At 39.3% G+C, this 16,835-nt stretch overlaps 1 protein-coding gene and 1 pseudogene across 1 annotated transcript in view; both read left to right on the forward strand.

Moving 5' to 3' along the window:
- The window catches only part of LOC113066682 (uncharacterized), a 672,150-nt gene that overhangs the window by 531,567 nt on the left and 123,748 nt on the right, over window positions 1-16,835 (forward strand). The window lies entirely within an intron of this gene.
- Window positions 546-16,835, forward strand: part of LOC113066684 (inactive tyrosine-protein kinase PEAK1-like) — a 40,484-nt pseudogene continuing 24,194 nt past the window's right edge.

Consider the following 16,835-nt stretch of genomic DNA (forward strand, 5'->3'; position numbering starts at 1 on the left):
GAATGTACAGTTATGTACAGTTAATATGTCCTCAGATATGATGAAAACATGCAAGAATCATAAACTTTTTGTTAGTTGCATTGACTATAGAAAATTGTAATGTAAAAAGAATTTAAATTTAAAAAAAATCATATATGTAGGCGCCTACTGTACAATTTAAGAGGTTGGTCCTGCATTTTGGCCCCTGAAATGAACATGTAACTTGTGGGCGGGATTAAGATCGTGACGTCTCATCGCGACTTTCTATACGGGGACAACACAAATATGAACCACAGTTTATGCAAAACTGGGTCTGTATTAACACATTAAATGCTTTACTTTTTAATTAGCACGTACTTTGTATTAAATGTTATAAAAATATTCTAAATAAAATACCGCAAATCTCTCTTAATAATAAGATGCATTTCCCATTTCTAAAAATATAATACGGTTTTAATTTGAATCATGATTATCAACGTCCTTCAAATTTCAACGAGGAAAAACAGCAAATCTGGCTTGGAGCAAAGCGCGTTTCCGACATTCCAACACGAATTGCGCGTCCACAGCGCCCTGCCCTCTGCGCGCCCCCGTGCAGTAAAGCTCGAGCCTGTTAACGGAGCGGTGTACCCGTGGACGTGTGATCACAGATTTCTCCCGATCAAACTATCCATCAGAGCCAGCGTTCAGTTTAACGACACTTCAGTGATATCTGGATTACGATGGCGCACACGGGTTAATGAGGAGAGCGTTGTCGTCCGCTGAAGGTAAGAGCAGAAAGTTCGTACGGAGTTTCACAGAAAGATCCACGCGGCGCTCCGCGAGACGCATCAACGCGTGCGTATGGCGTTTATAAACAAGGAGAGACGCGTGACGGTGACGCTCAGCTTTGGTTGTTTAAAACCAGGTTTATTGTCAGTTTAAGGAGTTAAACATTTGTGAAGGGCCATAAAACGTCTGTCCTGTGGTGGTTAAACGGTTAAACTGAATCAGAACGCGTCTCGAAGCGTCAGTAACGTTACGCGGTGTAACGTATTTCTGATTGTGGCGCGTAACAGCTTCAGGAGTGATTACTGCGTGGAAAGGATAAACTGTCATTAACGCCAAATCATTCAGCCAGAAGATAAAGTGTTGTTTTCTCTGGAAAGTCCGTGAAGGAAAACCTGAGAAGACTTGACGTCGGTTCTGGAGAATTCCTCAGTGTTTCTGTCAGGATTCTGTTATGTCTGTGTGTCTGTGTGTGTGTGTGTGTGTGAGAGAGAGAGATCAACTTTCACTTCAGAAACTGTAAAGAAAATATATGTCGGAAATGGAACATCGTGTCTTCTCAGTTGTCATTAATATGGATCGGATGATTTGTCATTTTCATATTCACTGCCAAATAGTTTATAGATAAGAATGTCAATTTTAGCTCACACATTATGGCTGTGTAATTTATGTGTTGTTATTAATAACCATACATGCATAATTTCATTTTCCAGTGCTTATAACTTGATGAACATGAATTGCAGTATTGGTATCTGAAGGGCACTGGCAGTGAAAAGGCGGTGAGCCTGGATACGCTTGAATCATAGGGGTGTTATTTTTGAGTTAATGTTATGTGCATATTTTTATTGTGAGTGAACCTTGAATAAATGTTGTGTAAAATATATTTATTTTAATCTGATAATTTTTTTGTAATTAATTACTGTTGTATGTGTGTTCCTCCTTGGTTATCAGATATTTTTGCTTATAGCTAGTTACCAAAGTTTTAAAGGAATTGTAAACCCAAAAATGAAAATTTGCTGAGGTTTTGCTCATCCTCGGGCCATCCAGGATGTAGAAGATTTAGTTTCTTCATCTGAACAGATTTGGAGAATCACTTGCTCACCAGTAGATCCTCTGCAGTGAATGGGTGCCCTCAGAATGAAAGTCCAAACAGCTTATAAAAACATCATAATAATCCGCAAGTAATCCACAAGATTTAAGTCCATTAATTAATGCATTGTGAAGTGAAAAGATGAGCGTTTGTAAGAAACAAAATCCATCAAAGCATTGAAACTTTTACTTCTGGACAAAAAAAAAACAAAAAAACAGTCCACTTCAGTCAATAAGTCAATCCTCTGTTGTCATCTTACATCAAAATCAACTGAGAAATTTAGACTGTTTTCACTTGTAAACAGCGATTGATCTGTGCATATTTCTCTCCTGTTTCAGACGGGAACTTTTTCATTGCAGAAAGCAATATTATGCAAACTTTTATTTTAACCAGGAGCAACAGTTTGAAGTTAAAACTCTTTTGACAGATTTGTTTATTACAAAGATGCAGCTTTTGGATTGCTTACATTATTGTGATGTTTATCAGCTGTTTGGACTCTCATTTCTTTCAGCACCCATTCACTGCTGAGGATCCACTGATGAACAAGTGATGTAATGCTACATTTCTCCAAATCTGATGGAGTAACAAACTCCTCTACATCTTGAATGGCCTGAAGCCAGGTGAACACCTTTTAAAGGTGGGGGTGAAATGCTCATTTTCACTCAATATCCTGTTAATCTTGAGTACCTATAGAGTAGTACTGCATCCTTCATAACTCCAAAAAGTCTTTAGTTTTATTATATTTATAAGAGAAAAATAGTCTGTGCCATTTTTTTTCGGAAAAACACGAGCGTCTGGAGGCGTGATGTGTGGGCGGAGCTAAAGAATCACGAGCGCGAGTAGGCTTTTGCGTTGAGAGCGTTTGGAAGTTGTGACATTACCGTGAGGAAAAAAAAACATCATCCAAATCAAACCGTGGCTAACAGTCAGATTCAGCGTATATTTATGATCCAGAATCAGATCCCGAGGCTGAAACTGAACGAGAGCAGCAGCAGCAACGACTACAGCAGGACGTCTCGATGTGGTATGTAATTAAACGGTATATATTTGCTTAGCGGTTTTGGAAAATGACTAAGTTCCACTTTATGTTGTCGTTTTTTTTTTTTTTTTAAAGGTGTACAAGGTTTACTTGATGTGCTTACGCGCCGATAGCTAAGTTATCAACACAGAGATATTTGAAGCAGTTTTACTCACCGCCTGCGGTTCCAACACACGATCGTGACCCTTTTCCGTTGTTTTTTTTTTTTGGTAATCTGTGCAGGGTTGTCTTGACCTCGCAACCAAAAACGCACTTCTTTTGTGACATTTCGCGACGCTTTCGCTCTGATCAGTGAATGTCTCTGCTCTGCTATACGGGAGCGCGCGCTCTTCCGGCAGAAGTTCCTCAGGACCCATATAAGGAAATTCCGCTCCATTTGACGTCACTCAGACCCATACTTGAAAAAAACTTTCCGAAACTTGTGACAAACCGGAAGGAGTATTTTTGGAACAATAATAATACTCCTTCAAACATACAACTTAATTTTTGAAACCCCCCAGTACATTTTCATTTTTGGGTGAACTAGTCTTCTCCTTTAAAAATCTCTTTAGTAGTTTAATGGAAACTGTGGTTACCATGGGGATTTCTTTCGTGAGGCAGTGGCAGAGGTTAAAGAAAAATCAAATTAAGAAGCTTGTTTTCTTTTCGTGAGATTTTCTGGAGTCGATCCACAGGCTTTAAGTGGAGTTTTGTGTTTCAGTGAATAGGTTAGTTGTCAGTGGGTTGTGATTTGGTTAGGGAAGGATTTGAGCTCTAGGAAACAGGTGTGATGGGCACCCCGGGGAGGAGCGTGTGTGTGTGTGTGTGTGTGTATGAGATTATGTTCTCAGAGTGAGGACACTGAATCAGATCAGGACCTGACTGAGAACAGGGTGTTGAGCAAAGCTCAGATTGGATTAACAAAACACAGTCATCCCTTCATCTCAACTCTGGCTAATTTAACCCAACCCGTTAGTGGCATTCACATTGACAACGAAAAAGCACTGACGTCAAATGGAAGTGGATTTGATGGTCAAGAACAAACTCCTTACTAGAAACCAACAGTTTGATGTGTGAGAGTCATTACAGACATGCAAAGCCAACATATCAGTGCTATTATACAATTCAAACACATACATTCCTGTACACAAACAAAATGCTAACACCCAAATACCTGTTGCAGTTGCGTGTGAAAATGCCATTAGTGTATTTGTAAAATAACAGGTGGTGTGTGTGACACACTTGATGACAAAAAAGGTGTTTGTTGTGTGATGAGTCTGCAGCTGGCGTGAGTCGGACAGATAGACAGGGAACTGTGGGATCTTTTTGCCTCAGGTGTTTGGTATGAGACACACACAATCTCTAGTTTCAGCCAGACAGGTTTAAATATACACCTCTACTAGCCCTGTGCCCAAACACTCCCAGAGCGGGATGACTCTCTTGCAAGTTCAAGTTTAATGACGCTTTATTGTATTGTATTTGTACGCATCTCTTTCGCTTTCCAGAAGTCAGTAGCTGTTAGCTGGTGTGATGCTGTTAGGAATAATATTTACTGCCTTGTCATAAATCAGAGGATAATAGGGATGAGCAAGGCTATGTGTTTTCAGAATAAAAGTTTACTGGAATGCCTGAACATATGGTCAACAAGTCAGTATTAAAAAGATAGTTTACTCAAAAATGAAAAATCTATCTTTATTTCTGTATTTGAGTCTTTATGTACAAACCCATAAGACTCCCAGAACACAAATGAAGATAGTCATTGATATTCAAATCTCCCAGGTATCATTAAAAAAAACTCTTAATTTTGTTTTTTGAAAATGGTCTTCCATGTTTGGAGTAGCATGAGGGTGAATAAATGATGACAGAATTATAATTTTTCAAGACCAGAGTGATTAAGGGGTTTACCTGACTGTGGCTCAATTTCTTAGAGTGTGTTCTTGCTTTCAAAAACATTTATTTACACACACACCTGGGATGGAAATTAGCACCAGCCAAATGCGGGTGATTTTGTGTTGTGGCGGGTAAACTCGCTTTACCTACCAGCTACCGTTGTGGTAAATAAAAATAGCATACTGTTTCACCCGGCCGGTGGACAAAAGAGTTAATTTCCATCCCTGGTGTGTGTACAACATGCAATAAAGTGTAAATATCATCCGAAGCAGCTCTGTGGAGAAAGGCAGTGTAAACCGGGCTTGAAACGGCGGTGTTGTTCCCAGTGCAGTGTTTGCAGCTGAAGTTATTGCCGCTGGCGGAGTGATATATTTGTTGGTTATTTACAGTAAGTTTCCGCATACTGTCACGTCTCTGTCAAACCCCAGTAAGTTCATTCTTCTCCAGCATTCTGCAACAATTTAGATTATATGGACAGTTTGTGTTTATCTCATTGTTTTTAACAGCATAATAAACAAACGAACAAACAGTATTATCTAGGGATGCACGATCATGTTTTTTCATGGCCGATTCCGATAACGATTTTTTTACAAGCAAACTGGCCGATTCCGATTTTTCTTTTTTCTTTTAAGCAACAAATTATAAAGAAGGAAAGTGTGCATAAACAAGAAACTTGGTAATTACCCATGAAAAATACCCATGACTGTTAAGAAAAGTACATGCATTGGGCTTGTAACAGGTATTTATTTCATCCTGTGGTTACAGAACTCCCAATAAAAAAAAAAAAAAAATGAAATACTGAAAATACAGAAATACTGCCACTTGGAAGATCATTGCATTTCCTCTGTACCACAATTGGGTGCCATTCAACATATTCCTTTGGAAAAGCAAGGTCTAGGGAGGGATTAATTAGGAAAGTACATTTTATTGTTGCCTGCAGCAGGCAGATGTGCCGAGTAAAATCCATTTTTGCAGTTCTAATGGTGTTTTAATAGTCGATTACACTTCTCATCCATAGTATGTTGAAGCATGTGAATTGGGATTCAGGTGTGTGATCAGTTCCACAGTGGTGATAGGATATATGTCATAGAACTTTGAGATTTAGACTAAATGACGTCATGACAATAGCATCAGCAGTTCCCATAGCAACAAGGTGCCAGTTCATTCAAGGATACACTGAATGAAGTGCAGCTAATCCTGGCAGGGTCTGTGAAAACCATCTCCAAAAAACCTTTCTGAACTCTGATGATGCCTTTTCATTTGGTGTTGACTTGAAACTCGGTGAGTCAAGCGGGTGTCTTTTATACACTGATACAGGATCTGTTTACGTGTGTGTGTGTGTCTTTGGTGGATAACGTGCACCATATGCCATGTCATATCACCTCAGGACCTAATTGTGATTTACTGGCGTGTTTTATGATATGTTAATCCACAGTGAGAATATTAGGCTTAATAATAGAGGGTGATATCATACATGATGTCATCACCAAGACATCTTTGCCATCGTGATCACAGTGTGCTTCTCTTTAAATGGTCCCATTGGAAATCCTAATGTCAGAAACATGCTTCCTCCAGACGGGCTACCCTGATGTGCCCTAATTGTCACGGAGATGGTTCGTTCTTGTTGTCATTGAATAGGAATTTGCTGGAATTGGCTCGATTCTCATGTAGGTTCTTCCCGTGCTGAGTTCTTGGCCACTCTGCCCACATTCTAGGCCCCACCCACTGCGCTTTAGCCCCACCCCCTGCTCCGTTCCATATCAGCTCCTAAAATCTTGTCTGCCGTTTCAGGCTGCACTTAGAGACTTTTATAAGTTTCCAGACTCTGGCCACCCTGAACTGCATTTGGCTTGGCATGAGGGTCAGGAAGTGAAGTTGTATGAACTAGATTTCAAACAAACTATCTAGTGGAATAAAAAAATATCTTTAGATCTTTGCAAAACCACCTTATGATAAAAGTAAGATAAGATGTTATCAAACAAGCATGAGTGAGTGAGTGAGATACAGCCCACGGGCGTTCAGAATAACAGAGGGAATGGGAGACACCAAAGGAAAGAGAGACAGACAATGAGAAAGAGAGTGGAGGTGGTTGGAAGTTGGCATTGAGAGCTGTGTAGGCTGAAATTGTGTTAATGCTGATATTCTAGAACAGTAGTGCTGCCACTCGCTCACTGTAAAGTTTCCCATCAAGGTTTCATAATTGCCTGCCCATTAACACTCACACACTTATCATACATAACCGACCAAAGGGTTTTCAGGCCAAAACACTCTCAGGGCCAGCTTTTTTCATTTCATTCTAATTTTTCTGTATCTCCATTGTATTTTTATATTTTTCTATTCCCCATTTGACCTAGACTGTTAGTTTAATACAATGCTGTTATTAAACAGGCAGGGACAACTGATTTACTGTTCAGGTAAGTATTGGTAAATGCTGTTTCCTAATTTGTGAATTTGTTTAGATTAAGTTTACTGACATTGGTTTGAGCATTCAGTGTTTTCATGCCTCTGTCGATGGCTTTTTGTGAGTGTTTTGAAATGTCACTAGCATTTTTGGTACTTTATGTTGGATGTGACATAGTTATTGAAAGTTTAGTGCCATAAATCAAAATAAAGACCCAGTGTGTATAGTGAGCATTAGTCTGTGCTGCGGACTGCATATGCACTGCAGGCGGAGTATGTGTGAAACAGGCGTTACAGGGAAGATGGATGCTGCAGAACTAGTAGAACATGCCACAGAAGAACTTGTGCCAAAAAGAGGAGCTGGGTCTGTTGTTTGGAGGTTTTTTGGTTTCCAAAAATCCGACGTTGACCAAACATCCATTTTATGAAAGTGCTGTCGGGCTACAATTGTCGCCAAAGGCGTGAATATCAACCAGCAGAAAATGCATTGTACACCTGATTATGCATGAAAAAAAAATGTCATAATCCGGAAAACCAGCTTAATTTTTGAAAAAAAACTAGAGATGTTCCGATACCCTTTTTCTCTTCCCGATACCGATTCCGATACCTGGGCTCAGGGTATCGGCCGATACCGAGTACTGATCCGATACCTGGGTGTATATCTGTATATACAGCTGTATATACTACTAGCCCTGTGTAAATTGCTAGAATTTTTTTATGGTGTGCTTCAGACAGATCCCTCAATAAAACATGAACAAATACATGGTGAACTACTGTATTTATTACAGTATTTTTATTATCTAACATGAATTTGACAGTATTATTTATTTTCTTATGCAAAAAAGAACTTCAAATGCAGCCAAAAATCTAACACCGCAAACTAAAAAAGGTATTTAAGTTTTACAATATAACTGTATAAAAAAACTGCAACAAATAAGTCTAGGAATATAAAAAAAGATCTATTAATCAGATAATCTCTAACAAGTAAAAAACAAGTAAAAAACAAGCAACCATCTAGGCATAATTATTATTATTATAGAGATGTATTATTATTACTGTAGGCTACAACAGTAGCTTTATATATTGTCAATTTACTCATGTAAACCAAACATTTATTTTAATGGGCTGCCATGAAGATCTTTGAGTGTCTGTGTTTATGATATGACAGTATTCTCAAATGAAACGGTAAATTCTCATGAAGTGACGGTTTATGCGTTCGTGTCCTCATGACACACAGCAGAGACTACAAAACAGCGAGCTCTCGCGCATCTGTGCCAGTCACCCACAGAGATGTAGATTTTGCGGGAGTAATATTTAAATAGTATTTTGCAGTTTAATATTCACAGACACTAGTATATATTCGGCTACTGTCTGGAGCCCTGCGTTTTGACTTACACGGAAGCGACTGAACGCAGTTGCCGGTACTGAATATACTCGAGAGTCTGTAACTACCGGTACTACAGAGACATACTGCTAACCACTGATCTATAATATAGTAGCGGCTTCACTGTCTTTTGGCAGTTTAGAATGTGATGAGTGATCCAGTCATATATAGATAAGGGCTGCTAACGCGTTTTCATTTCTTCTTCGCTGCTCTAAACAGGGGTTGCTTGTGGCAACACAGCACAACTTCCTGTGTTTTCAATGCATTTTGAGCAGCGAAGAAGAACCGTGCAGCGGTTAGGCAAAGCTTGCGGTCATAACTAGGTCTTTTTTAAGAAAATGGTATCGGATCGGTATATGGGTTCATGTACTCGCCGATGCCGATGCCAGAATTTGTTGTGGTATCGGAGATATTTCCGATACTAGTATCGGAATCGGAACAACTCTAAAAAAAACGTGATATAAATTTTTGGTCAAACCGCCCAGCACTAGTGAGCATTCACATAAATGTTTGTCTTTTATGGGCAGTTTATTTTTCTATCTGAATAGTTTAAAAAGAATCACATTTATAGCATGTTACTGAGGTTTATTACAACTACATTTGCGTAAGGCATGTTTATGTCATAGTTCCCCAAAAAATGCACATTGTTCCATACCTGTATGAAGAATGTTGGAAACCAAACAATTGCACGCCTCCAGGAGTTTGACTGTTTTCGGGGGGAAGTGGAACAGTTGTATCTGTCTTATAAATCTGATAAAACTAAAGACTCTTCAGTAGTGTTGGGTGATGTGCTCATTTTTCAAATCATCATATCGGCTGCCTGTGAGATCTCTTCCGCGATCGCTGTTCTGACTCCGTTCGCTGCTCATATGTCTGTCACATTAAGTGTTCATAAGTCACTCTGTTTTTGTTTTTTTCTTTGTTTTTCTGTCTTAATATTGTAGCTTGCCAAATGAAGTTTGGGAAACACTGGAATTTTCATTTTTGGGTGTACTACACCTTAAAGTATTTACAGAAAGCTTTCGCTTTTGCAATCCGATGTATAAGTTGCATACATGTATTACAATCTAAGTTTTTTTTTGGCATTTTTTGTTGGGAATAGCAAACTACCATTTTATTGTTTCTTTTTTGCATATGTGTACTATGTATACAAATTTTCAATATGCATAATTTCTGATTATACAATAGAGCACACTACATGAGATACAGTATCCTGAGATATAAGTACAGTACATATGACACTTTGTCAGAAAATTTGAAAAACAAGATGATCATTTGAGGCAACATGTTAAATTAAACGTTGAGTTACTATGAAAATAAATGTCATGCCAATGCATTTTAAAAAAGTTCTGCTCTAAGCAGCTAGTATTCTGAAGATTGTTAATTATACAGGCTCATTTAACCCTCTGGGACTTCCTGTCGCTCACCCCAACAGGAAGTGATGTCAGAACCCCCACCATATCTAATTATTAAACCCATAGGAAGTGATTATTCTAATGGGTGTGTGTGTGAGTGCTCATATAAACAGTTGTAGCACAAACACATTCTCTGACCTCCCTGTACTGTAAATATTAGTCTTGCTCTCTTATAAAGCACCAGCGTTGACTCACAGCCCACAGGAAGACACCTTATATAGAATTGTGCACGTGTTGTTTAGGTGTCTAGCAGACACACAGAAACTTCCCTACATGTGAAAATATGGACTTGCTTGTCTTTGTCTTGCTTTTTTTTTTTTTTTATCTCCAGGGAGATTTTGAGGTCATAATGCCATAATTGGTTCTGGATGCTGATTGGCCGATAGTGAGGCCATTATGGTGACCGAGGAATGCAGGAATGAGATCTGTTTTCCCAAAGCCACATCCTGTGAGCGCACAAACAAACACTGAACCTAAAAAAGAGCTAATATCTGTATCAGTTCAAGACTGGCTCACAAACGAATGGTTGAGAAATGGTTAAAAGCGTTTTGTGAAACAGCCAAATGGCACTGAAAAAACCAATTACGGCAAATAAAATGATGCCCTTGCAATGACCCCTGTCTCACACACACACACACACACACACACACACACACTGGAGTAGGTGACAGCACTGAATTCCTCTGGTTTCTATCGCTGTAGCTGCTGTTTAGTCTTTGACATGGTTGGAATGTGCTATGGCATGAGAACATGCTATCAACACTCACACAGAGGTTAGCGAAACATACCAAAACATCTGTGTGTGCGTGTGAATCACGTTTCAGTTGTTCATTAAACATTTTTTTGTGTATATTTGTGAGGCAGAATATTCTGTATTATAGTTCTGTTGCTCCTGCGTGCATCTCTGAACGTCTGACTTTGATAGGAGGAGGAGGTTGGGAGGGGGGTTTACAGGTTTGGATTAGAGCAGTCTGTCTCACTTTGAGGGGCTTGACATATGGCTGTCCAAAGAAAGCATAAAGATATTCAGACAGCTAGGCCTACAACATTAAGTGGGATACTGCTGCACAATTATTTATCTGCACATCGTAGTTTGATCAATTTTAGATTAATCTGTTGATAAATGAAAAAAAAAGTTAGTTATTAAAAATAGCTATTCACGCACAGAAAAACCACGAAGCAAAGAGGGCACGGAGACCAACAGACTAGACAGAGAAGGTTAGTTATGATACATAGGGCTGTGCAAAAAATCGAATGCGATTTTCATGCACCTCTCATCAGTAAAGACGCTCCTGTAATTAGAAGTATATCTCCAGCATGTGCATTCAGATCAGGGTTGCCAGGTTTTCACAACAAATCCTGCCCAGTTGCTTCTTAAAACTAGTCCAAAACTAGCCCAATCGCGTTTCCGGGAGGTTCCCCGATAAAAATTGCTTCCCGGGGTTAAAATATAAATTTTGCTTCAAACCGCGGACATGAAAAACAACCGCAGACTTGGCAACACTGGTTCAGGTGGAGCGGCAGTTACTGCACAGAGCCTTAGTCTACCGACAACTAACACAAAATCGCTTTCAAAATCGACAAAGAATCGCCTGCGATTTTAACATCGATGTTATTGATAGATTGTCAGTGAATTACGTCTCTGTGTAGTAAATGCCAACCAGTGTTGCCAAGTCTGTGGTGGTTGTTTTTCATGTCTGCTGGTCACAGCGACCCCAATACAAATAACGTGATATTTAGCCCTAAAATGCGAATTATACCAAGGCAACCCTGCTAAAAAACCTATATTTTAACCCCGGGAAGCAATGTTTTATCGGGGAACCTTGTGGAAGCGGGATTGGGCTAGTTTTGAAAAGCAAGTGGGCAGGATTTGTTGTGAAAACCTGGCAATCCTGATCTGAACACACGTGCTGGAGATATGCTCCTAATTACAGGAGCGTCTTTACTGATGAGATGTACATGAGTAAAGACATGCACAGCCCTATATAATAAAATGGGTAACGTTAAGTTATAGCTAGCTAATTATCAAACGCAGCTACGGTTTGCCATCGCTAACATTAGCACGTTTATCGAACAGCCTTCGATACATTTCTATGTTATAACTTCCCGAAATCAAATACACAAACATATAAAACAAACTTCTAGCGAAATACTAACAGCATCTAACTTGCAAGTTCGGAGTCAAACCTCATTTCTTTCAGGTCCATCAGTTGTCTCCAGCGATTAAAAGCAGTGCCGATGTTTACTCTGGTATTCTTATCGGATTTGATTTGTGATTCCGAGCGCGGTTGTTTCCCTGTAGCGGGTGTTGGTCTCTTGCCAAGGGCTTCAGCTATCCTTCCGCTCTCTTCTCTGAACTGAAAGTAGTGGGCTGTACTTTCCACACGATTGACTCAGGTTCAGGTACGCCCTGCGAGTTATTCGTGTATTGCAGGTTGGCTGGTGGTTATGTTGCCCGCATACCGCCTCCCACGGCCGAAACTGGTATTACAACACCTGTCGGGCCGGGGCTAGTAATGCTAATGCTAATTAAGGTTGAAATCTCTGCAGCACTATAACTTGACATTTTTTTTATGACATCATCGCCCTTATTTCTTCTCATTCTTTTAATGCATGTAGGTCATGTTATGGATATTTTTACCTCAATTTCTGCATATGGCACCTTTAAGATTACTTACAACAGAACTGCAACACATTTTATGGACGACCGTTTCGTGAAGCTAGGAGAGGAGGTCATTCTGACTTTGCTATGACAATCTAGTGCTTCTGAATCAGCTACTGGAAGTATGTTTTGTTAGTAAGTAAGTATTTGCTGTTGAGTATTGACTGTTCAAATGCAGAGTTTTGTGCTTCATGAGGTGTGTGTAAGAGAGAGAGAGAGAGAGACAACATCACATCACAGTGGAGTCAGCTGTATATATATATACTGGGTACAGGGTACTGGGGTATACAATCAGAGCAGACTGCGCTTGTCGGAAGAAGGGACTTTGTTGAAAACTGTGCCTTTGAGAGAGGTGGGTATAATGTACAGTATTTGAAAAATAATGTGTTTTTTCAACATTAATTAGTTAACATATTGTTACACCAAATACACCAAATAAAGATCTCTAAAAAAGCATCATATGACCCCTTTAATACCACTGTATCCCAAAAAGCTGAAGATTTGGTAGTTTTAATTCTTGTTTACATCAAGGACAATGACTATAGTTTTCATAATCCTGAAAGAGAAAGGATTTCTTTGGAATTAGGCCTACTTTCAGAATGATTTATTTTTTTCAGCTGATGCATGACAGAAATATTGGCAGCCAGTCAAAATCCAACTGACTTTAAAGACCATTTAAAGTGACAGATGACAAATCTCCAGCTGTCATTTAATAAACAATGTTATTGTCCATTGGCCTTGACATCATTATAGTAACCAATATCTTGGTTTAAACGGGCCATTTGGCTACCATCTATCTAAGAGGACGTATGTTGACTGGAATTTTTCATTCTGACTACATGAGCCTTAGGGTCTCTTCTGGTTCAGGTATTGATTACTTGATTAAACAGACAGGCCGAGTTCAAAGCCTCTGTGTGTATGTTTGAATTCTCACAGTATTTCCTTAGGACAGCTGGTTTGACTGGCTTAATGTGTCCAGGAAGATCACAGGCCATGGTGGCCCCCAGGGGCCCTGTGTAATCCTAAAGGCTTTTTGTGTCATCCGACTTCACCCTGTCCTGCTCCGTTCTGCCCAGCTTAGGGTGGCCTGTTATTGCAGCTGTGCAAGAGGATGCTGAAAATTATGGTGATATCACACTCTTCCTTTCCTACTGGAAAATAACGTTCATCTCATTCTTAATATTTAATTAATAAACTCAATAAACTCCGCAACCATTATGAGACATATATAGGAGTAAAACTGACCAGTGGGAAATAATGTAGGGTGGGACTCGATTGTGTCCAGTATGAAAAGCAATTTGATTTTAATTGAATTTGTTTGCACAGCACTTTTAATTTTAATGGAAATAGATACAAAGCAGCTTTACGGAGAATAGTGACATGAAGTTGTCAGAGAGCAAACCAAGGTCACAGTTCCAAGGGAAAGGTAGATGGTCTGAAAAATGAAACCTTGGTACTAGAAAGCAAGACAAAGAAGGCTGGAAAATGACATTTTTCTCTGCCTGTGCAGGCTTGGTTTACATCAGCAGAAAGAAAAGGTGAAGCAAAGAAAGTTATTACATTTAGATTTTTCCTCATGCATTGAAGAATCATGGTTTGTACAAGATGAGTTAAAAACCTTCATCATTTGCTCACTGTCATATCTTTGCAAAATGATACAAGTTTTTTTTTCTAGTCAATTAGGGCATTTTATATTTTTTCTTATGTATGGATTTTTTAATAGCTTATTTTAATTTGTATGAGACAGTTCAAAACAAAGCAGTTTGTCGTGTCCAGTTCGCACACGAATTATTAGATGTAACTAGGGATGCACCGAAATGAAAATTCTTGGCCGAAACCGAAAACCGAAAAAGAGAAAACCAAGGCCGAAAACCGAAACCGAAACACCGAAAGAAATTATGCCAATTATTAGTACCATTGCATTTATTGCTATGACCGTGTACTAACTTTACTAAAATTAAGACATTGCAATTGCATAAATTAATATTAAAGTTTCAAAGATAATTACAATTACATAACGTATTTAAAAAAAACATAAAAATACATAATTACAAATGATGCAAATATTTATTAAGCATATTGCAACAATGCACAGTATAAAATAAAATTCAAACTACTGGCCTGCAGAAAGGTTTTAAAATGAACAGTTCTCTCATAAAAACAAAGTGCATTTAGGTGAAGTGCATTTGAAATTTTTCTATGTAGGACTAGAAAGTGCATTACTTCTCCAGTTGGCAAGACTGTTATCACTTCTGCGGATGGGGACTTCAGACAGATAACCATCTAGCTGTTGAGCAGTTGAGCTTGTCATCTGCCTGACATTTGAGAAATATTTGAGAGAGTGTATTTAAATAGGGCCAGGGCATAAATAAACATTTTTATCAAATTAAAGCAGAAATCTAGCATAAATACGGCTACAATCTGATATTATGTATGTGTGTGTGTGTGTGTGTATATATATATATATATATATATATAGTAGCCTAAGAACAAAATAGCCAACGTATTATTATTATTTGAGGCACTTTCTTGCAGAATTCCACTGAACATATCAGACAACGAGGGTGCATGCCACTCATCTGGTGCAGAGACGAGTCTTTTCTGCGCTCTGATCTGTCTCCTGCGCTTGGCGCTTCTCCGTCTCCACGCGGGTTCTCCGCATCCAGCGCGGCCTGGATCATTTCTTGTGCGCGCTGTCTTATTTCCGCATCCAAGTAACGTTAATGGTCTTTATAACGCGGATCAAGCACATTCGCGATGAAGTGCAGAGGATCCGAAAAGATCTCAGTGAGACGTGTGTTAACAGACTCTATAAGACTGTACTTTTCTTTGTTTTTACTTCGTGGTCCATCTTAATCTCTTTGTTAGGAGACGCTTTAGTGCTGCGAATAAAGGAGTAAGAAGAGAGAGAATGTTCTCACTGGTGTTAAGTGAATGTCGCGGGGAGCTCGTGGTCTGCGCTATGCAGCACGTGCAGGTCGCGGTTTCTGTTTGCGTCATCACAACATTTCGGCCGTGTTGTTTCGGTGATAAAAGTCTATCGGCCGAAAACCAAAAAGGCCATTTTCGGCCGAAAATTTTCGGTGGCCGAAATTTCGGTGCATCCCTAGATGTAACCGGATCTTTTTGAACCAGTTCACCAAATCGAACTGAATCGTTTGAAACTGTTCGCATCTCCAATACGCATTAATCCACAAATGACTTAAGCTGTTAACCTTTTTAATGTGGCTGACACTCCCTCTGAGTTCAAACAAACCAATATCCTGGAGTAATTAATTTACTCAAACAGTACACTGACTGAACTTCTGTGAAGAGAGAACTGAAGATGAACGCCGAGCCGAGCCAGATAATGACTCGTTCACAAATTGTTCACGGCAATTTGATGTTGTATTCGAGGGCCACTCACTTGTTTTTGAAACAGACCCATAATGTTGCTCTTCTCAATGATTTGGAGCAGCTGTTTGTGTGCGTGTTCGCATTATTTATGTGAAGTATTCATGAATTTCCTGTCCTAGTTACATTGAATGTTTAGCTCTCCAGTGAACCTCGACTGAATTATTTCAGTCATGGGCTTGTCGAACATATGCATAATCAATCACCTGCTGAGAGAGGGAGAGACTGGTGTGACGGCCGGAATAAAAGAATAAGATGAAGCTATTGTGTAGTGAAGATGACTCCGTTATGTAACGCTCCCATATGGAAGCTGCATGCACACCGCCGGAGGATGCCAGCGTGTACGCATGTGTGCGCGCTGCAGATCAGTTTCTCATTATTATTCACTGTGTGATTAGACTAAAGCTTTGATCCTGTATTCAGCTCACTGAGGGAATCTGTCATCCTTTCAATGCACACACACACACACTCACACAATGGTTAATCTGCATGAGTCGGACTGAGCATGTTCCTCCAACACCACTCTGTTAAACATGAGCAACATGCTTTTGTTTCCCTTGGGATTCAAGCTGATCAGCCCTCTAATTTGTCTTCAGAAAAATGGTGAGGTGTGCGTTCAAGCACTGTTAGGTCAGATTACGTGAAAATTTACTTGGCAGTTATTACACCAGCTTAGAGGACAAAGGTGATCAATAAATTGTTCAAGGATGCAGGATATAAACCGGAATTTTCTTACTCTTGAATCAAGAGTTCAGTCTATAAAGTGCATAAATATATATGTGTATAAAAGTGCATATAATGTGTATAAAAAAACCTTTTAACTAGTAAGTTGGAGGAGG

This window comes from Carassius auratus, chromosome 50, assembly GCF_003368295.1.
Source record: "Carassius auratus strain Wakin chromosome 50, ASM336829v1, whole genome shotgun sequence".
In the NCBI taxonomy this organism is placed as follows: Eukaryota; Metazoa; Chordata; class Actinopteri; order Cypriniformes; family Cyprinidae; genus Carassius; species Carassius auratus.